A 22,993-nucleotide genomic window follows, 5' to 3' on the forward strand; every position below is an offset into this window, starting at 1 on the left:
GATCACTTGTGCCCCAGACTCTTTCACCATCTGCCCCAAGGCCCTGTAGTCTTTCTTCATCCCCCTCAGACTGCGGGAAGCAGCTTCCTCCCCACCTGTCTGGAAGACCAGCAGCGGGTAGTAGTCTGTCGGGTGCACCAGGTTGGGGAGCGCCCGGGTGATATCCCTGATCCGGGCTCCAGGCAGACTACACACTTCCCTATGATGAGGGTCAACTCTGCATATCGGGCCCTCTGTTCCTCTCAGAAGGGAATCCCCTACTACAATGACCCTTCTTTCTTTCTTAACAGAGGCAGTCTTGAGGTGCAAAGTCGACCCCCTTTTCCTATGCGGCCTTGTGGGCTGGCCTTGCCCCACATTCTCACCTACCTCTCCTTCAAGATCCAGGGCCTCGAACCTATTACGGACGGACACCTGGGGAAGCAGGGCAGGAAGGGGGGAGGGTTTCCCACGACATCAAACTGGAACTCGCTTCCAACCCTCGTCTTTTTGGTCCCCTACCTCTGCGCAACAGCTACAGGGCAGGGGCTGTCTCGGGCCATCCCCCTCTGCCTGAGAAGGCAGGGGGTCCTTCCCCTTTTGGGGGGTATCTCCCTGGAACCGTTCCGACTGGCACGCCAGGGAGTTACTCCACCAGTCGATCTCCCTTTCGCACTCCCTGACAGTCCTCAGCGTCTTAACCTCCTCCTTAAGTCTTGCCACCAGGCTAAGCAGATCTTCTACCTGCTCACACCTCACACAGGTGGAATGCTGTCCTCCCTCCCCCGGCAGCAGCAGGCTCTGGCACTCCCTGCACCCAGAGACCTGAACAGCCACGGTTTGGGACGGGGTCTCCGTCTGAGTTGCTGCAGTCACCTTACTGCAAGCTCTCTTTCTGGAGGCAACCATATTGGTCCGCAGTCTGGGACACCAGCAACACGACCTGCTTGTTCCTCCCTGCACCCGGCGGGCAGCGACCACTCAAAGGCTTTTTCAAGGCAAGCAGCAGGGAGTGGTCACCGTCACCGTGGGAACGCCCCCCGCCACGTGAGCCTCTCTCTCGCAAGGGCTGCTGTGGCTTCGGGGATCGGGAGATGTCGGGAATCGCGATGTCTCTGCGCTCTCCCCTCTGATTTTCCTAATCTCCGTTGACCCTCGCGGTCGCTGAAGCGTGCCGGCTGTGGCTCTAGCTAGGCTAGCTCCGATCAGCTGACTGAATGCTAGTAGCGAGTTTAAGCCGCTTTTAAATCTCCCGCCGTCACCGTGGGAACGCCCCCCGCCACGTGAGCCTCTCTCTCGCAAGGGCTGCTGGGGCTTCGGGGATCGGGAGATTCCCTGCTACCATTGAGCCATTCATAAGACAATGGTTGACAGTGTAGAATAGAATAGTTTAACTGCTTTTCAACTTATTCTACAACCATACCATTTCTTGAACTGTCCATGTCGTATGACATAGCGGCAGAGCATTTGACTCAGTAACTGGCAGCAACGTTGCTCACATAATTAGTGGAGTGTCCATAATGATGGCTTAGGTTTCCTAGCACAGAAAAATAAAAAGCCAAGAGGAGTCTAAAAAAATGCTGCAGCATCTACATTTCTATAGGAATATTAATGATGGAGACCTGCAGTTGATGGGAATCTTTAATGAATGCTGAATGAGATTCAGTACTGAGTTGTACATGTTCAGTGCATGTACATGTAAAGTTCGGTACATATAAAGTACACGTTTCTAAACATGCATTCATAACATTACTGCGTCATACCTGTGTCATCCCTTAGGTATAAGTTAACTTATGTAAAGAACGACTTGATACACCAAATCCTCAGGAGGATAAATGCTTTGCAGAATGAAATACACTGAAAATATGGGAAGCTGTAACTGCTGGACACTGCATTGTTAAAAGAACAACAACCAAATCTCTGCCCTGTGTGCTTGCAGTTGGTGGCGCATGTGCTAGGCTACTAGTGCATTCCAGGAGAAGGCAGAGACAGATATGAAGAGAGAGACTTTTCCTCCTTTGCTTATGGTGTTCACTGAAACATGAAGTGGGAAAAAAATCAAGCATTTTATGGAGTTGGCTCAGGCAGCTCTGCCTCCCCAACACCAAGATCCTTGTAAATGGTACCGATATGATACATTCCTGTGTTCTTCTCTTACATCTTTAACCCCACTGCAGACCTGCTCTTAATCTATCTCGCATCCACAGGCAGAAGTGTACTGTTTGTATAATCAGTATGACGAAGCTATGCAGAGGGAACAACAGAAGGTTTTAGACAAAAGGTATAATTTGAAACAGAATACTAGATGAAGAATTGTCCTACTGTTATTGTTGCAGTAAAGTCCCTTACTCGGTGTTAGAAAAAAGCTAGTGACCATTCTTCATGAAGAGTTATTCTAATAGAAGAACATTCTGAAATGCTCCAACACCCACTTATAGAAAACAAATCATTCTATAAGCTAGCTCCTTCTTTAGCATCCAATTTTAAATTTTCCTCCTTAAATGCTATTTCAGTTTCAGTCTGTAACAGGTCAGAGTCTGTTATAGATCACTAACTTTTTCCAGAGCAAATGCATAATAACCTGACAGGGGTTTTGTGTAGTCAAGCAGAAATAGAAACAAGCGAAAACTTAAAAGCCTATTTCTGACTTATATCATCACTAGGTACTAAAGTCGACTTCTAGCCATTGCATTACATTGCACCCACAGGGTTCTGTCAAAACTCCCACAGCATAAAACACCTGTTCAGAAAGTAATGAAGCATGAAGCTACCCAGAATTTTTTAAAACTGTTAATTCCTGAAGTGACTTTAAAGCAGAATTTTAAAATCCATTTTGCTTATATCGAATAGTGAGATCCAGGAGTCTGTAATGCTTTGGTTAACCTTTTTTGGGGGAAGGCTTAGATATTTTCTTGATGTGTTGCCTCTTATTTCTGCTTCTAGTTTACCAAGACGCAGATGAGGTAACCTCATGCTGTACATTCTTATATGCTGATGGAGTCCTCATTTTGGTGGAAACTACAACAGCTTGGGAAATGTAATTCAGTTTCAGTTTCACAGGTTTTGGTTTTTGATAGCATGTTTATTTATTTATTTCTCTGTGAAGAGTTTTCAGAAAGAAAACTTAGAGGCCAGCATACAGATTAAATTGGATGTAAAACAAACACCTAAAATGACAACAGGTAAACAACAAATTTATTCTGTGAACTTGAACTGCATCCATTCCCATCTCATTGGGATACAATAGGACTGGAAGGGATGACTTAGGCCATTGTTTTCTCAGGAAACCATAATATATAACGAAATTTATAAAGCCACAACATTTCATCATTGATTGTAGGTTGGTGCTTTTCCACAACATCAGAAAAAACAATGTGAGAAAATAAACTGTGCATACTTCAATAAAATGAGCCACATGGGAAATAATTTCCTAAAATCAAGCTCAGGATTAGGAGTGTTGAATGAAAACATTAACATCCAAAAGAGATAAATGACCAGGAAAGCACTTAAGGCGTCAAAGAACTGAAAATCACCAGGTCCTGTTGTCATCTATTTTCTTGGTGTAGCTATTTATGTGTCTGCACAAGGGATTACCACCACCCCATTACATAGCTTTGCAAGGAGACACTAGTGAATGGATGACACATGGGAAAACAAAACTAATTTTCAAGTACTGACCAACCAAACGCTGGTCTCCAGCTGTGTGGAGATCCTTAATATTTATGATGCCAAAACTAACCTCTGATCATTTAGTCAAACAGAAGGGATAAAAATGAAATACAGGAAGTGCAATAGCTCAACTTTTGATTCACGAGTTCATTGTGGAGGCTGCTAAATGTAACAAAAGAATCCATACAGTAACATGGACAAGTTAAAAAAAGACCTATGATTCAATTCAATAGTCACGGTTATGGAAAGTTCAGTTCTAGAAATGCCTATGTCTTCTGTCATTCTGTCCTCCAAACCAAAACCACTGTGGTTAAGAGTGAGTTACTGTCATCCATCAAAACAGTAAAGAGTGCTGAGCTACTGTCATTCCTTGTCCTTATTAGAGGCTGCTAATGGATCCTGGCTTGCTTTTTTTTACATGCTTATGCGGACCATTGTTGCCAAATTACAGGTATATTTGTACAACACGTGGCTTTTGGTATGTTCAGATCTCAGCCCAGCTACCTGCAAGTTTTTATTTTTCATAAAAACTACATGTCTTTTTTACAGCCAAGGTAAATAGCAACCTAATTGCTTGAGAGTCTTTTTGCTTCCTGTCCCAGATGGGACACCACTATGTCCAAAGCTGAAACACTGCAGTCACCTGGGAAATCAATGTTAAAAATGGAGAGCTTGGCTAAGAGTTGAATTTGTGAATGACAAGAAACTAACTGTATGAACATCTAAAACTGAATAGACTCCTCTAGGGGAAAAGACGCACGTAAGTACAAGGTTGTCCTGAGAGCAAGATCATAGGATCTTGCCAACACAAGGACTAGTTTGAAGCTAAAATGGCTGCATGAGCATCCTGACACATCATAGCATGGATGTTACACAGTGGGTCTCCTGGGTTTGAACTGACCATGTCAGGATATCCATGAGGGTCAGTGGCTCCTTGGGGTCAGGCACCAAGAGCCATAGGACTGCCCAAACTGAGAGGTGGATGGGCAGGGCCCTGGTGAAGAGGCTTTGCCTGGCTGCCCTATGCCACGGAGCAGGGCACCTGGGGGGCAGCAGAGTCAACCGCAGCCCCACACATCCAGCAGCTCCTTAGGGACAGGTGAGTATGGGCTTGTGGGTGAGCCCAGCTCAGTGGGACACATGGCTGGGCAGTACAGGGCTGTGGGGAGCTGGAGCCTGCTGCAGCATCACTGGGGCAGGGGCTGACTGCCCAGGGGTCTGAAATGGGTTCCTGGGCTGTGAGCAGGGTTGAAGGAGTTTGAGGGGAGGGACTGGGAAGGGACAGAAAGACCTGTGGATGCCTCCATGGCCCTGATCTACTGATAGCTATGACCTTTAATTTTATTTGACTTTATCTCAATTTATTTTTATTTTTAAGACCAACTATTATTGTAATAAATCACATTAATAAAATAAGTTGGTTACTTTTATCTAAATGTTTTTTCCAGTCATATGAATGATTTCAGGGTGCCTCAGAAAATTCAAATACCTATTTTCTAAAGGACTGGCAATCCATGTTGGCTGCTCAACTGTTGTACTGCTCAGCTCCTACTGCATGATCAAGGTTATCAAAGAAGCAACAGGATATTCCTCCAGTAACTTGAATTTTACAGTCAAAAGGACAAGTAACACATAAGCTAAGGAGTAGTGTTGAATGCTCTTCATGAGTCCTGAAGAGTACTAAAGAGCACTTGCATCTAGAGCGGGCTGTGCTCTCTCAAAATGTTCTCTGAATGTCAAACAAAACCCTGCAGTGACCTTAAAAGAAGTGGGCAAAGGCAGAATTTTAGAAAAAAACATGAAGGAACAAATTATATGAATAAATTGCATAAGTCTTTCTTCATAAATCTCTTCATTCAACAACAAATAACAGTAACCTTGCCATCTTGTACAAATAGGTGAAAACCTACACCAAACTGATCTCATTCAGTACCTAATCCCCACTGGCAGTGCTAGAAACCATGCTGTGCTTTGCACATTACACTGTACTGTTTTCCCTTAAATCTTCCCCTTTTCTACAGATAGCTCTGTAATCCACAGATGTATGCCATTTAACATTGAATTTTTATGAATACAATACTCCTTTGTGACAGCTCAAGGTTCCAAGAATACAGCGTATGAACATGTAGACAACAGTGATCTATTTCTAAAAGGCAATTCTACACGGAGCCAAAATATTAGAGTCTGAAGAGAATTCATAGTTTTCCAAGGCCACCCAGAAGCAGAATTAATGAGTGTTTTCAATACACCTTCTTATGTGCATCTACAGCAATGGCTCTTCTGTGAATTAATAGAAAATAAATCTCAGGCACACTGTGGAAAGTCCGCTTCACAGAGAGAGATGAATTTCATGTATATTTTGAGATTTATTTTTTAAAAGGGAATTATCTTAACTTTAAACAATTTAGACTTCAGAAGTTAAGGTGCTTATTTTGGAGAACAACTGTCACTGCTCAAATCCTGTTTCATTACTTTAGACAATAATAGAAGGCTATGGACTAAAAATGCATAAATGATATTTACCCAGCAGCTACTGTCCTTTCCTGGCATGTCCTACCTCACTGAAGGCGTCGTAAAATATTGCCAATAATTCTTCACTGATAGTTGTCATGATGTATTATTTTTCCTCAACATTACCTTTGCCATTGTTACTTTTGACATATTTTCCTCTGCTGTAGTAGGCTTAGTAGCTGACCTGTTAGCGCATGTATTTTTCTTCTAACTTCCATGTGTCTTAAGTATTGTATAACAAAAGCCTGATTCCCACAGCACTGTGCGACATTCCCTTGTGTCCAGGTTTTGGCTGGGGTAAAGTTAATTTTCTTTCTGGTAGCTGGTACAGTGCTGTGTTTTGTGTTTAGTGTGACAGTAATGTTGATAACACACCGATGTTTTAGCTGTTGCTGAGTAGTGCTTACCCTGATCAAGGACCTTTCAGTTTCCCATCTCTGCAAGCAACCAAGTGCATAAGAAGCTGGGAGGGAGCACAGTCAGGACAGCTGACCCAAACTAGCCAAAGAGATATTCCATGCCATACAATATCATGCTCAGTATATAAACAGGAGGGTATTGGCCACTGATAGCTATTCCAGGACAGGATGGGTATTGGCCAGTGGGTAGTGAGCAATTGTACTGTGCATCAGTTGTGTTTCTTAGGTTTTATGCCTCTATTTTTCCTATTATTGTTGATATTATTGCTTATATTATTATTGTTAAAGTTATTATTATTATTGTTGTTGTTATTAACTTCATTTCAATTATTAAACTGTTCTTGTTCCAGCCTGCAGGTTTTACTTTCTTCTGATTCTCCTCCCCATCCCATCGGAGTGCGGGAGTGAGCAAGCAGCTGTGTGGTACTTAGTTGCTGTCTGGGGTTAAGCTATGACACGTCATAGAGGCTGTAGCAAGAGGTATGGGCTGACAGACTTTTCTCTGTGTCTCCTGATACTATTCATTGTGGAATCCTCGGCCAACGCTAGTCTCTATGGTCTTTTCAGTTTACATTCCTTGTTCTGGAAGATGCCAAGAAACAGCAAGAAAGCATTTATTAAATTAGACAGGGAGACATTACAAAACAGGAAGGGAGTTGGATGGCTGAGTATTTACCTTCAGAAAAAAGATTTCTTCTAATTGCTAGACATCATTCAGCTTGGTAAGCTGTAGGCTTCTATCATGCTTCATTTGGCTGAGCTCCTCTTTTTGAACCACTTGCGCACTTGTGGCCCTTATGGAGGTACAAAGACATGCCATTTTAAGTGGGACTATACAGGTGCAATGGGGTTAACTTATTGTTTTTCTGTCATTTGTGGGAAACTGCTGACGATACAATGAAGCTCAGAGAGTGACAGGGTTTTTTTTCATTTAGGATCTTCCTTTTTTCAAACATGTAAAAAATGCAACATGTGTAACTCCAATTTTGAGCTCAGCTGAAATGAAATATCTGTTGCATTCCAAACTCAAAATGAAAAACTACTTTCTATGTGCTCTATTCAGAAAAAAAAAAGACCAGTTTTTGTGGGTTTGGCAATGGTTTCTTTGTGGGCTTCAATGGTTTAACTTTCACTGAGCTGAAGTCTCAATCAAGAGCCAGAAGTTTCTCCACACCTCTCCCTTGAGAATCAGCCTGGAGGTTCTGGCAGCAGTTCTTTACTAGTATTGAAAAGATGTCATGATCCCGCAGCACATAATTTTGCTTTATATTTACTCATATCTGCAGTCTTTAACTCTGTCTTGCCATTGGTCAAGTGTTAAAGTTAGCATATATGTGCTTAAACAAAAGGCAAGCGATAAGCAGCTATTTTCTTTTGTAGCTGCTTTATGAGTACAAACAAGTATCACTAACATAGAGTGGGGGCGGGGGGGGGGGGAAGTAAACCCATAAATGATGCAGTTATCTGCAAACTGGTTTTCTAAATGCAGAAAATACAGAGTTAAGGTTAAACTTAAGAACCCCGAATACAATAGCATGCAGAAATTTAGGGGACATACCAAAGCAACAATAAATTTACTTGTCTTGCAGGCTTCTACTACAGTTCTTTTGGTTATGCCTCCTGTTTAGAATGAGTATCTGCATACACTGTAATATAAAATAAAATTGTGACAAAGGTATTCCAATGTGATACCAGATTAAAAAAAAAAAAGAGAAGAAGCTTTTAAGAGACCTTCACTTTCCCCAGTGTTGTAAATATCTTGGTTCTTTCTTTGTAAACTAATGTTATAATAAATCTCTTACCACATATTAGTTTCTGAGGTTTGGAGTGATGAGAGCTGCATAATGTCCAGGAGCTAATTTGTTCTGTGTAGGATATGCAGATCTTCAACAATAAGCTATAACAGTTGTCTGGAGCCACACACTGAGTAGCAATGATACAAGTACAACTGATTTCCCCTAATTTTTGTACTTGGGACTTTGCAACCTAAAAAAACATTCAACATATTTTATATGAATTATATAAACACATATATTGATAGAACCAAACATTCTAATGCAGATGGAATATGAAGTGAGTATGCAATTTTAATGTGCTGTGGAAAGCATTAGATAACAGGTATGTGCATTGACAGTGCCCCTAGCCCAGTAATCTAATGCTGTTTGAAATGCATATTCTCACCAGTTGTATGGGTAAACAGATGCACAGGGAGATCTAAAATCTCTTTACTTCCACTAGAATGAATATAAATGATGCACCTGGGGACATTATGCATACAGAGTATTTGTGTGTGACTGTAAATGTCCAAAAAGCCTTTAAAATGTAGCTGTAAAACACGATCCTGATGTGAGAAATTCTGAGTGAGAAAGCAGTAAGAGGCCATCACCCAGCCACAAGGCCTGGGTTCTTCCTCTGTTCAGCAGCAATGAACAGGCAGGCTGAATTGTGTCTAGTCTTTTGGGTATTTTGAAACAGACTACTGCTAGTACAAAAGTTGTGCATTTTTCAGGTATTCCTAAATTCATCCACACAGGCAGACAAAGCAATTCTGTGTACAAGTCTAAAGGAGAAAGATTTAATGAGGTCTGGCAACATTTCTTAATGCTGTAGCATCAAGTTCATCCTTCATAACATTTTCTGTTGAAGAAACAATTCTGGCATCTGAAACACACAATATTTTTCCCTATTTGCACCTAGAAAGTAACAATGCCATCTTAAGATGCAGGAGTACAAACAAATCACCATGGAGGAAGCTCAGACTTAGATTAGTTACATTGCTTGGAAGCATCTGCTGTGCATCATCCCACGTTTACCCTAGGGTACAAGAACACATATAAACTGTTATTGGGAATAATAGCTTTTATGTTGCAAATTCCCATCTAACATTACCATATTTGTTGATGAGCCAGTGACTTGCGATGGGATGGAAAGAAGTGAGCTGGTTAACAGATAACGTAAGACCTACTATTTGCCCAGAAAGTGATGATGTAAATTTACTCAGTTAAGTCCCTTTGGTGATTTCAGGAGCAAAATGCATGATCTTAAGTTTCTCAATGACCCTTCCTAAGGAGTGCTTCCCAATCACCGTCCCAAGGAAAGAGAAGTGCATCATTACCACTTAAAGGTTAATGGAGAGGTGGAAGATTTACCCTTGTGAGCTACAGGCAGACAGAAGGGGTTACAAGTGCATTTTTGCAATAGGTCTCGTTAGAGGTCCAGGAATATGAAAGAAATGTTGGAAAAAATGCTTCCGGTCCAGTCAAAGGATGTCAAAGAGACAAACAGTATGGAAGTAGAACTAGTAGGAGAGCTTGTCATAAGTGGTAGGTGGATTTATCTCAGTACCAACTATAATCTTTGATTATGGATCTAGAGTGGTAGATTCAAGTCAGTTAAATATCTGCTGTAGTTTAAGTCCATAAGAAATACGCATGAAAGGAAAAATTTGTGCCATTCTCTCCATATGGCCATAACACAGATTTATACATGAGGAGGAATAGGTGGCAGAAATTACTTCATTTCAGCACTGAAGGTGAAAACGCATTTGGCAGGAAATTTGTCTAGGGAAGCTGCAACACAAGATGGGATACACACAGTGATACTCATATGAGAAGGTGAAACACCTCAGGGATGCTTATAGGATCAGTTACTGGAGAATTGTATGGGATTTCCACCCACATCATCCGCATATGAGGAAGATGTAGGAGGCAGTGCTGTGTTATGTGTTCCCACGACAACTACAGCCTTCTCCGAAGTTCAATATCTATCTTTCCAACAAATATGAAAAAAGTAACAATGTAACTTTCTCTAATTTCAGAATAGCATATTACTTTTTTCATATTACCAGTAGAGTGTAAATGGAAGACAAAGCAGTGGAAGCGATCCAGCAAAGCTAAACACAAGCTTATCACGTTACAGACTAAATTTCATATGCAGTAGAAAACTAAGTAATAAAACAACTAGCTGCTAATAGCAGTATATTGCAATTTGGTCGAGTTCTGATAGAATTTAGAAGACAACAGGCTTTGAGCTGTCTTTTTGAGTACATTTTTTGAGTACAAAATATTAACATAAAAATAAAAATTAGCTAAATCCCCTGGGAACATGTAGATCCTTTCCTTTCCTTTCCTTTCCTTTCCTTTCCTTTCCTTTCCTTTCCTTTCCTTTCCTTTCCTTTCCTTTCCTTTCCTTTCCTTTCCTTTCCTTTCCTTTCCTTTCCTTTCCTTTCCTTTCCTTTCCTTTCCTTTCCTTTCCTTTCCTTTCCTTTCCTTTCCTTTCCTTTCCTTTCCTTTCCTTCCCTTTCCTTTCCTTTCCCTTCCCTTCCCTTCCTCTCCCTTCCTCTCCTCTCCTCTCCTCTCCTCTCCTCTCCTCTCCTCTCCTCTCCTCTCCTCTCCTCTCCTCTCCTCTCCTCTCCTGTCCTCTCCTCTCCCCTTTCCCTTTCCCTTTCCCTTTCCCTTTCCCTTTCCCTTTCCCTTTCCCTTTCCCTCTCCTCTCCTCTCCTCTCCTCTCCTCTCCTCTCCTCTCCTCTCCTCTCCTTTCTCTCCTCTCCTCCCCTTCCACTTCCCCTTCCCCTTCCCCTCCAGTCCTTTCCCTTCCCTTTCTCTCCTTCTTTTGAAAAATGGCTTTAGAATTGAGAGCAGGGAGCAGCCCAGGCTGGACTGTATTAGGCTGAGCTGTTTGTGATAGCCTGGGTATTTTCAGTAAGTGGTTCAGTAGTGGGCATAAGTCTCCATCACCTGGCTCAGCTGAACAGGATGGGAGGGAACCTGTTCGCAGACACACTGGGAATGTAATAGTTTGTCTGAACAAAACCATATACCAAAACTCCTGTCTCAGTGTGGTTGGAAACTGTTGTATATCAAGAGAAATCCAGACAAAAGGGCAGTTCCAAGAGAGAGACTACAATGGCAGCCTAATGCAGTGTGACAGACAGAATGAAATACAATCTATAGTAATACTTTGCTGCATTGCCGAAAGCTTGCCAGGTAGCTGATGGTTCTATTAGAAATAGACAATTTCAAGATACCTACAAGTAGTATGCCATGCAGCATCAATTAACACCTGCTCATCTTTAGTTTTTATAGGATGATTTCCACAATTTAAATAGCAAAGAAGGTTCTAGTTTTCCTGCTAACTAATGAAACAGGTGTCCATTTAAAAACAAATATTTGATTCTACTAACTGACTCAGGAGCCACAAAATCCATCCATCCCAAGAATCTTCATTGCTCTTCTTTAGAGTTTTTACAAGAGTTGTAAAAAAGTCATTACTGCTCATAGCATAAAAATATTTTCCTATTAAAACAGTGGCCTGCTTTTAATAAATCCCAAAGTTATTGTTGGCTCTGGAATTCCAACATGTAACCAAATGAATATTTTTTTGTGTGCAAGTCATGAAACTTAATATACTCTGTAAAACTGTTCAAATCCTTCAACAACTCATTTAGTCTATGCAGATGTCAAGAGACACAAAGCTGTATTTTAAACTATTATATAGCTATGATGGGCCTTTCTTTCACTACTATTATCTCCATAAGCAGGAAAGGCTGTATTGGCAAGATTTTTCCTGGGTTGCTATGGAAAGGGAAATTTGCTATCCAGAGGATAACCTACTTCAGAGCTTTAACTGCAACTGTAGTACCTTTCATTAGAGAGGTAATAGCAGTATCTACAGGTAAGTTTTTTATTTGTATTGCAGCTTACTCAGGTAAGTTGTTGGTAATCAGACAAGTTTCCTTGAGCTAAAATTTGATCTACTAAAGTCAAAGGAAATGTAGCCATTACATTTGATACTGCTGTGATTTCACCCCATGTTGTTGAAGCACAAAAGATATCCCCAAAAGGTCTGTTAATAGTCAGTCATTTTTGCACCTGAAGGAAGGACAGGTTTGACTGTGATCTCAGCTTCATCCACATGGAAGGGTCCTCATTGAACCATGGCAAAATATCATATTGATTTTTTTTTTCATGACCAAAACATTTCGTATTTACAGTTATTAGCTTCTGCACCTTCAAAGGCACCTCATTCTCAGCACCCTGAGAACGTGCAGGCTGAGAAGGGTCAAACAACTGAGCTTCAACAGCATTTGGGTTGAGGCTTACATAGGGTTACAGGGTGTTCAAATAGATATCCTGAGGAAAGGCACCTAAAATCTATACAGGTCCCATTTTAGGTGCCAAGCTATGCTGCATCTTCCGTGACAAGTCTGAAATAACAGCAGAACTAAATTAGGCATCTATCTTTTTAGTTTGCTATGCTAATGAGAACCCCATGTTTCATAAATTGTAAGGCCTAAGGGGATCATTATGATCATCGTGATCATAAAATCTTATTTATAGTATGACAGTGTTAAAAAATTCACTGGGTAATTTTACATCAAGCTCATAAGCCTTCTTTGAACTGTGATATGTATTTTAGAAATTTAAAGGCTTTAGATGATGCAGAGCATACCAGAAGTGGGAGAGAGTCTCAGAAAATAAGCCTTGCTAAAAGTTGCTCTCAGTTTAAATTGGAGAGATGGGCTGCTTGAAAGGGTGTTTTGTAACAGAAACCTACCTGCACCTTTACAGTACATCTAGGACCACCAGCAGAGATATCCATCTATAATGTGGAATGTGTCTGCTTGAATTTGGTTGGCTTGAGTACATTTTCTCTGCCTGAGATGGCCACTCAATGTTTTTCATCCTGTAATATCGTGTCCTAGGTTCAGCAGTAGCAGTCATTTTTCTCCTTCTCAGTAGCTGGTGCAGTGCTGTGGTTTTGACTTTCAGCCTGGGAACAGCGCTGATAACACTGATGTTTTTAGTTGCTGCTCAGTAATGTTTACTCTGACCAAGGACTTTCTCAGTCTCATGCCCTGCCAGGGAGGAGGGGAAGCCAGGAGGAAGCAGAGACAGGACACCAGACCCAAAATAACCAAAGAGGTATTCCATACCACAGCACGTCATGCCCAGGATGTAAACTGGGGGCAGTTACCCAGAAGGGATAGATCGCTTCTCAGGTCGGGCTGGGTATCTGTTGGCAGGTGGTGAGCGGTTGTATTCTCTTCCCTTGTTATTTCCCTTATCATTATTATTATTGGTGGTAGCAGCAGTGATTTGTGTTGTACCTTAGTTACCGGATTGTTCTTATCTCAACCCATGGGAGTTACATTCTTTTAATTCTCCTCCCCATCCCTCCAGGAGCGTAGGGAGAAAGAAGTGGGGGGAGTGAGCGAGCAGCTGCGGGGTTCTGAGTTACTGTCTAGGTTTAAAACATGACATATCCATATAGAGAAAGGCTGATCAGGTCCCAGATTCAGAAAGGCCACGTAACTTAAAATGACATTTTGAAAAACAGTTTTCCATTTTTATATTTCTAAAATCCTTCTTACCACCCATGAATATCTGTGAAACCCAGGTGGATTGTGAGCACCAAAGGCCTTGGAACCAGCTTCATAACGGCCAGTGGCTCTTAGTTTTCTCAAATGTAAAGGTTTGTTGACCAAAGGCTCAGTCTGTGACCCTGAACCATTATAAAAATTGCCTGCTCACTGAGTTACTTTTCAGAAAACCTTCCATAAGTGATTTGCTGACAGGACAAAGCAGACATAAGGGGTTGTTTAAACAAACCCAGCATGGCACCCAGTGCCCAAACCAGCTGCAGTCACCAAGCAGCCTCTGCGAACTTCCCTCATCAGCAGAGGTGGTGGTGTTGCTGGTAGAGGCAATGCCTGAAGACCTGCCACGATGTCCGTCCTTGTCCTTCCTCAAGAAATTCCTCTGCTGGCAGCCATTTTAGCAGAGGGATACTTTCTCCTCCTTCTTTTGGAAGCTGGTTCCTATGGTTTCTTTTAACCCCAGCTGCAGCTTCCCTCCCTGTACTAATGAAGCGGTGAGCAAAGGAAGCAGTCTTCAGCCACCTCTGCTCTGAAGGACAGGCAGAAGACATGATACATAAATGGGGAAAAACGTGCTGGGGAGCAATGTGGGCTATGGGCACACAGGGGACTCCATGAGCTGCCAGGAACTGGCCCCAGAATACCTAATATATCATGTAGCACTGGGGGTAAGAGATAAGGTTGGTTGGTAGCTTTTCATGTGAAAATATATGTTTTGATATTGGGTTTTTTCAATCTTATATTCATAATATTTTCTGGTCTTACAATGTTTGTTTTAGGAATACCACAACAGCCTCATAAAAGGATTTTGTGCCAAATCACTGCTATGTATGTACTCTCAACCTCATTGTAGATTTTATCTGGGAACATGTATGTGCATTCAGTCACTTTGATGCAGAACAGCTAAACAGCAACCAGAAAACTTAATTTCAGTATCAAAGTGAAGTTACGATCTCTTACCTTAAAATGGTGTGTTTACAGGCAGGCATCTGGAGAAGCCCATCAGTGCATGAGACATCTGTACCTACATGAAGTCAGGGTCTGACACTGCAGTTACCTTGGAAGATTACATCAGCAAGCTATTTCAGCTGAAAGAGGGTATACAGTTCAAAATTTACTTGCATTTTTTACTGATTTTAGTTTAATTTGTAAAGCAACACTCCTAAATATTTTGTATTTGTTACTTCATCCTTCAATTTTTAATTTATTATTTAGAAACTTGCCTATTTTCCATTTTAAAGTGTAGCTGTTGTCCATTTCGTAGAATCGTAGAATCATAGAATAGTTAGGGTTGGAAAGCACCTTGAGATCATCTAGTTCCAACCCCCATGGGCAGGGACACCTCACACTAAACCATGTCACCCGAGACTCTGTCCAACCTGGACTTGAACACTGCCAGGGATGGAGCATTCACAACTTCCCTGGGCAACCTATTTCAGTGCCTCACCACCCTAACAGGAAAGAACTTCTTCCTTATATCCAATCTAAACTTCCCCTGTTTAAGTTTGAACCCGTTACCCCTTGTCCTGTCACTACAGTTCCTAATGAAGAGTTGTCCCTCCCCAGCATCCCTATAGGCCCCCTTCAGATACTGGAAGGCTGCTATGAGGTCTCCACGCAGCCTTCTCTTCTCCAGGCTGAACGGCCCCGACTTCCTCAGCCTGTCTTCATACAGGAGGTGCTCCAGTCCCCTGATCATCCTTGTGGCCCTCCTCTGTACTTGTTCCAACAGTTCCATGTCCTTTTTATGTTGAGGACACCAGAACTACACACAATACTCCAAGTGAGGTCTCGCAAGAGCAGAGTAGAGGGCAGGATCACCTCCTTTGACCTTCCTTTGTCTCTGTTTTTAGAATATACCATTTTAAACAATGATTTCCCTGCCAAAATTAAAAATGTTTTTTTCAGCTAATTTCACTACCTTTGCAATAAATTTCTCTTTCAGAGCATCATAACTCAAATAACAGTGATGAGTTCAGAACAGCTTTATAAATGGTGTACAACTAGACAAAAATATTTGTCAGCATAATTTCACATCTCTGCCATCTCTTTTGGACACAGACAGGAGGTTTATTTTCCAGCAGCATCTCAAGCAGTGGCCTCCACTTTGTGTATACGATTATTTGTGTCAAAGCAATTTTGCATGCTTCTCAGCTGTGCTGTTAAAGGGTGGCTGAGATCTCTGACATTTTGCAGTTGCATGCTGGGAGAAGTAGTCCCCCACAGGGCATACTTCCCCATATTAAAAGGATTACAATCTCCCCATTTTCTGCATATCTGATTTAGACCTTCAGCTCCATGTGAGCTGCCAGTGCAATCATTCAGTTGGGCAACATTTGGAAGTTTCTTTCTTAGGTTTTCCAGCCTGTTTTAATACACAATATCTGTTCTGTTCAGATCTTGGCTGTGTTGAACTTTCTTTTCTGGAACTGCAAAATATCATAAGTTTGGCTGCCTAGCACCACTGTCTAATGTAATACTCCCTAACCCGTCTTTAAAAAGCCTGCCAAAGTCAGATTACTGCAAACATGAAGATCAGATATGTCTAATATAACTTTAGAAAAACCATGCGTTGTTTCCGCATCGCTATTATTGGTCTGGAAAGAAAAGCAGCAAAAACGATTTGACATCTACTGTCTGCTCTGGTAGTTGTGGTAGCTACTTAGAAGAAAAATGTATAATGTATATGGCAGTCCTGCAGGATATCTACGCTTATTTTAATAAAAATTCTGTTAAGTCTGCAAGCCTCATTTACAACCCTATACTGCTTTCCTCATTAAAAAAAAAAACAACCAAAAACCAAACAAAAAATAAAACAACACAAACCCAAACCTAAAAAAAAACAACTTTCAGAATGTATTATCATTCTATACTGAAAGTGTCCATACCTGACACAACCAGACTTTTCCCCCACAGCTAAAGGAAATGCCTCCTTCTATTTCTGCGTCAACCTAACATGAAAGCATTCATAGCAGTGGCTCAGGAAAGGTGTGTGCTTTTCAGACATACAATTTTCTGTTCCTCACAGAGGTACAGCCATCATAACATTGAAAAAATATTTTCAATTATAAATGTCAATGTAAATGAAAATATGTTCTATGTACTGTCAGACAATCCTCCTGAACTCAAGACTATTTCCCCAGTTAATTGAGCTGAGATACATCAGATACAGGGTTTCTTTCTGAGAGATGCACATAGTCCAAATTTCATGGAGCTGTTAAAAAGACCTCATCAACATTATATTGTTGTAGCTCATTGTAATGTCCACAGAGCATAAAAAATAACTCTAGAAGTCTATTTTGCTACAGATAAACCTCTTTTTTCCCTGTTATTAAAATTGATAACAGATAAACCTTTTTTTTCCCTGTTATTAAAATTGATATTACAACGAATCTTCTAGACCATAACTAAGTCACAGTTATGCAAAATATCTGTAGCTAGTACAGTAATTATCGTATAACTAGGAGGGCTCCAGGACATTATTTCCAGGTTCTACTTCTGATGCGCAGTCTTTTCATGAAAAGATGAGCTTAGACAAAGCTGGCACAGAGGTGCTGAAACCAGGAGGAGGAATGGTTACCTTGAACCATTTCAGTTTGGAAATTATTGCTGTAAAATCAGTGGGACTGACTCAGGGCAAAGCGAGTAAACTTGTTTGGCACTTGTTTGGCATCAGTGAGCTAAAAACCTCACTGAAAAGGAGAATTGTATCTCTGTACTGTTTCGATTGCCTTCTCTTTTGCACTTCTTATGAGCACTCTGCAGTGCCTGTTCAGAACCTGAACTTTATATTTCAACTCCTTTCTGTCAGAGGGAATAACACCAAAAGTACAACCACCTGTGAGGAGTGTGTAAATATGGCAGACTGATCCAGTGAGTTTATTCTCCAGTGTTTGATCCACACTCCTTGAAGTGAAAGAGATGCAAACAAGACACCTTCTGGCTATTTCTGAAAACAAGATGCCTTTGCTTCCGGAGTACTGGTCATGACAGTCTTTCCATGTTTAGTGCTGAATGTTTCTTAAAAACTTTTAAACTTATTGTAGTCAGAGTGCCTAAAAAGTGCTATAAAATGGATGTGCAGTGATTGAAAGCCAGAATGCACTGTTAACAGAGTAGCCAGCTCTTCAACTCTCAGCTGTCTTCTCCCCAGACCCTGGTGAGTGTCATGCTGACAACACAAAGAATAAAAAAGTCTGCATCTTTTGTAGTTTGCATTGCCCTAACCTCCTCTCTTCGAGTGCTTGCCCTAATTCATGGCCTCCTGAGAGACACACTGTCAGCAGTCTGTCATGGGCCCTGGTGTCCCCTTGTACATGGTTTGAAGGTCAGTCACTCACACTTACATGCATCTCAGATGCCTTCCCAGTGGTGAAAAGGCAGCTAATTCTGCAGGGCTAGGAGCAGGAGAGCAGCAGCTGGTTGGCTGGAAACAGGCAGCTACTCTGGGTGTACCCAGGAAAAGAATAAGAGCATCTCCTTTGAGCTAACCTGCACGTGCTGCCTATTCCATGGCTTTTGGTGGAGTCCTTACTTCCAACTACAGCAGTAGGGACCAGCTAAGCACCAATCATTATATCCCATTCATATAATTGGTGGAAACAGGACTGCAGAATCTTCCATGTCTTAATACTGGGCCTGTAATCTCTAGATAAATACTGCCTCTGCTAGCGAGCTGTCATCAATTAAAACAATATACTCAAAAATATTTAATGGTTCCAGTGTTAATCCCAGTCACATCTCAGTTTCTTAACACTCTCTGGCCAAACTAACAGATACAGATAATAAATTAGTCCTTTGAAAATAAATAATTAAATACCAAAACTATTTTTGTGATTAGACAAACATTTCAGTGGGTATATGAATCTTTTTTACATGACATTCACAGCGTAAGACAGACATATTTTTCCACATTAATGTCTTAAGATAGGATATGCCATCAGTCCACTCCTCAGACAATTAGCATATTAGCTAAATTTGCTGACAGGCATTCTGTGTGAGATTTATATCTCTTTTCAGTCCAAGTGAAATATTTGTCTTTCTGCACTGTTTTCCAAGAACATACAGCATGTTTGAGAGCTTTACTGTCCTATTTTGATAACTAAGTCCAAAACTAAGTTTAAAATGAATTGCCCAACCCTGCTCTCATGAAATGTCAAACTGAAGCTGGCGAAAGAGGAAAACGGATCATAGAGGTGGCATTCTCGGGGAGCTAACTGGTGCCATTATGCTTTAGGCTCTCTCCATTGCTACACTGCATACCCCTACTTGGAGGGGTTTATAACTTGGCTGCAAAAATGTTTTCTGGGTGAAACTTGGCAGACAAAATCTTAACTTGAGAACAAATACATTTCAAAACAAATATACACACACACACACAAAAAGTAAAAAGAAAGAAGAAGAGAAAAAGCTGTCTACAATGAGGCTTTGAACAATGCATAGCCAAACTTAGTCAATCTGGTATGCCACAATACAGCCAGCAGAGACCCATGCCACCCCTGAGTAGGCTCTGCCCATTCTGTTCCCACTGTTCCCTGCTTTCACCCTAGAAAACACAGGTTTCTCCCACTAGCTCAACTGAATCAAATGTGGGCACTTGGAAGCAACCACCATGCCTGCAGGAGGAGACAGGGCTGGAAGAGCTTGTCCTGCTTGGAGATGCTGCACACATAGAGGTAAGAGCTCAGGATCACCGTCTTGTCCCTGCTCTTAAAAGCCTGTGGCAGAGCTGGGGCCCAGCCTTTCCATGGGAAAGATTTGATGGCTCCTTGAGTGGGGTTTTGCAGACACCCTTCTAGCACTCACACCCTCTGTTTGCAGAATGAGTAGATATCACAACAGCACGACTCTTCAGTCGTGTTCTTCCTGTAGGACTATCAAAGAAAGTCAGATACTTCTTAAGCATTTTAAGATTCCCAGTACAAGACACAGTGCAAGCTGTTGCCCATTTCACAAGTAGACCACCACACACAAAGTGGTTTCAAGAGCCTTAGAGTCAAAGAGAGAATTGTCCTGTCCCACTTACCTACTCTTATGACAGTGTGCTTCAGGTGCAGTAAGCAGGTTTCAGTTCTGTCTTAAGTTATTCTTATCTGGGCCATGGGCCAGGCCCCAAAGATTATCCCAGAGACCTGCAGAGCAAAAACCCACTAATCTCACTTGAATATGTGATAGATGCAAGAAACTCTTCACTTTTCCTGGTCAGGCTGATGTACTCCCTGCTTTTACCGGAGTAGTCATGCTATATGGTATGAATATATGGTATGGCTGGACCACTTGTGTGACTCTGTGTGGAAGATGAGAAAGGATTCATGTGTGCCCCCACCTTGTTTTTATTAATCAAAAATGGTAACTCTATTTGAACTAAAACTGTTTGTTAATTCTAGCTAAATTAAGGACAGAGAAAAAAAAAAAGAAAAAGGTTTCTGATTAATAAGAAAGAAATACAGAAGTTTCAAAACAGTTATTTCAGCATTTCCAAAATGAAGTGCTTTGCTTTTCTGGATTAGATTCAAAAAGCACATTAAACAATATTCCACTAAAAAAAAAAAGAAAAAGGAAAAGAAAAAGAAAAGTAAAAGAAAACAAAGCAAACCAGGCAGAGAAGGAACTGATGGCATATAGCCCATAGTTTGGGCAGTCTGTTTGTGTATGAGAAGCATTTTGAACATCCTGTCTTCCTGGAGAGGGCACTCACTCACCTTTGAACAACAGAGTTATTCTGATTTGTCCATTTTGCCCCCATGAAAGTTCATTTGCTTCAACCCACCCAGAATTCCCAATCTCTGGGTGGTTAGGAGGTGCACACTCTGACTCAAGCTCAAAGAAAAAGCATCTTCACAGTCTCCTTCTCAGCAATGAAGTAAGAAAAAGAGCAACACCTGGTAAAAATTCTGAATTCAAACCACAGACTTTCTTATTTTCTATTTTGTCTATTGATCTCAGAAATCAAGTTATGGACTGAATGAATTCACATAGACCAAACATAAGTTCTAGTAAATCCTGTGTAACTTCCCCAAAAATATCTATCTTTAGTTCCTCAATGCTGTCCAATGAAATATCATTGTGTTAAGTCTGTGAGAAACGAGACCAAACAATGACTTTCACAGATTTAATGAGGCAACATTGTTCTAGAAGTACTCTTCCTAAGCTCTAGAAGCAGTGAAAGACATATGTGAAGTCATGAAAAGAATAAAACTATGCAAGATAATATCCATCCTAAACTTCTAGTTTGGAATTTTAGCTTGACCACTCAGATTATATTTTTTCTCATTTTCTTCAGTTCCTCTGCCTCTAGGAAGAGAATAAGTGCAAAATTTATTCTCTGGAATTTCTATCGAAAAAATACATCACTTCTTTGAAACACACTTTAGCTCATATCTCAAATAATAGTCTAATGAGGCCTTGAGCCTGCAGGTGGGCATATAACTTTATAGTACTGTCAATAAACTATGAATTTCTAGGAATAACATATAAATGTGGACAATAAATATCAAAGTCAATGCCTGATTTTACAATGAGTAGGAAAAGTAAATGCTAATGCTATGAATTCAGCTCTTTCTGATCAACACGCAGCTCCTGATGCACAAACATTATTAAATTAAATTTCTGACATTTGATTAGATGCATGTATCCAATATATCTTTTGACCCTATCATCTACTCAAACTAGCTGGTAGAGGAATTATCATTTAATGTGTCCTTCAGTGCAAGAGGTCTCAGAGACTGGTTTCTCACCAGTTCCCAACAACCAAGCAGAAAATCTCATCTCGGGAGTTCACTCAGATTTACCTGTTCTTGAACATTTTCTGCTTCTTCTTTCCTGTACACTCATTGAAAATGATGCTATATGTATACTAAATTATGAGTTTTCCATATTGTTGTACCAAGAAAATTACAGCTTTAATTAAATATCCTCTATGAATGACCAACCCTATAGAGTTTATGTAAACTTGCAAGCTTTTCTTGCAGAAGACACAACAGTGTTAAAAAAAATAGGACACCTCAGTTATTTGGAATCACAATAGCTTCAGCCATAGATGAAATTAAATCAAACGTGAATTTTAAAAAATGGCATAAAGGAAACCCTGGTATCTTTATCTAAGGAATGCCATGGATGCCACCCTTAAAAGACAGCTGCAATAAAAGAAATGATGGGGTTAAATACTGAACTTATTCTATTTACAAAAAGTGAAGTTCAGGTGTGTAATCTAATCTAAACCCTGTTAATTTTGTTGTTTTTCTTGGCTCTCTCATGTTCATTCTCTCTTCAAGTCACTTGGCACTCATTCTTCACTGCTCTCAATCAACTCTATATATTCATTAATTTTTTTCACGGTGCCAAACAAAAAAAAGACAGAAGAGAATTGAGATCTAGAAGACTGGCCAGGTTTGATAGAAATTAAGGAACTGAACTGCTGCTAAAGTCAGTCCTTTCAATACTCCAGAGAAGTTCAGAGTCACTCAGCACTTTCTGTGACTGCAGTGGCAATATTTAAATGTTTAGGACTGGAGGTAGATCTTACATCTATTCCTCACCATTTTTGGTTTCTGTTCTAGTTTGTCATCAGTCAACTCAGATATTGGATATGGATACATCCCTGCACATCTCTGGCTTGAGCAGAGATATCAGTGGAGGGTCAGGAAACAAGAAGGAATGAGAAGAGCCTCCTGACTTATTAAGACCATTGAAAGCTCAGCCATGGCCATCAACTGCATCCTTACACAATGCCAGAAATCATTCTAGCTCCTTTGTAAGGAAGCTGAGTTACAGTCCTGTGACAAGACAAAATAAACCAGTAATTTTAAATTAGAGTTATAATTACCAAGCTTGACAGGCTTTGAGATGGTAGGCATCTTCATCTAGTTGAAACAGGACTGCTCAATACAAGTATCTTTCTTTGCCTTTGCACTTACCTTGTCAGTGCGCTTTCTCTCACTTTCAATGTAATAAGTCTTGTTACAAACTCTGCTATAATTTCTCAGTAATCTGAGAGGATAACCACAGCTGCAGTTTTGAGGTTGCCAGCAATTCCTGT

Source organism: Pezoporus occidentalis, unplaced genomic scaffold (assembly GCF_034315485.1).
Source record: "Pezoporus occidentalis ecotype Australia unplaced genomic scaffold, CSIRO_AGI_Poc_V1 ctg39, whole genome shotgun sequence".
NCBI classification, from domain to species: Eukaryota; Metazoa; Chordata; class Aves; order Psittaciformes; family Psittacidae; genus Pezoporus; species Pezoporus occidentalis.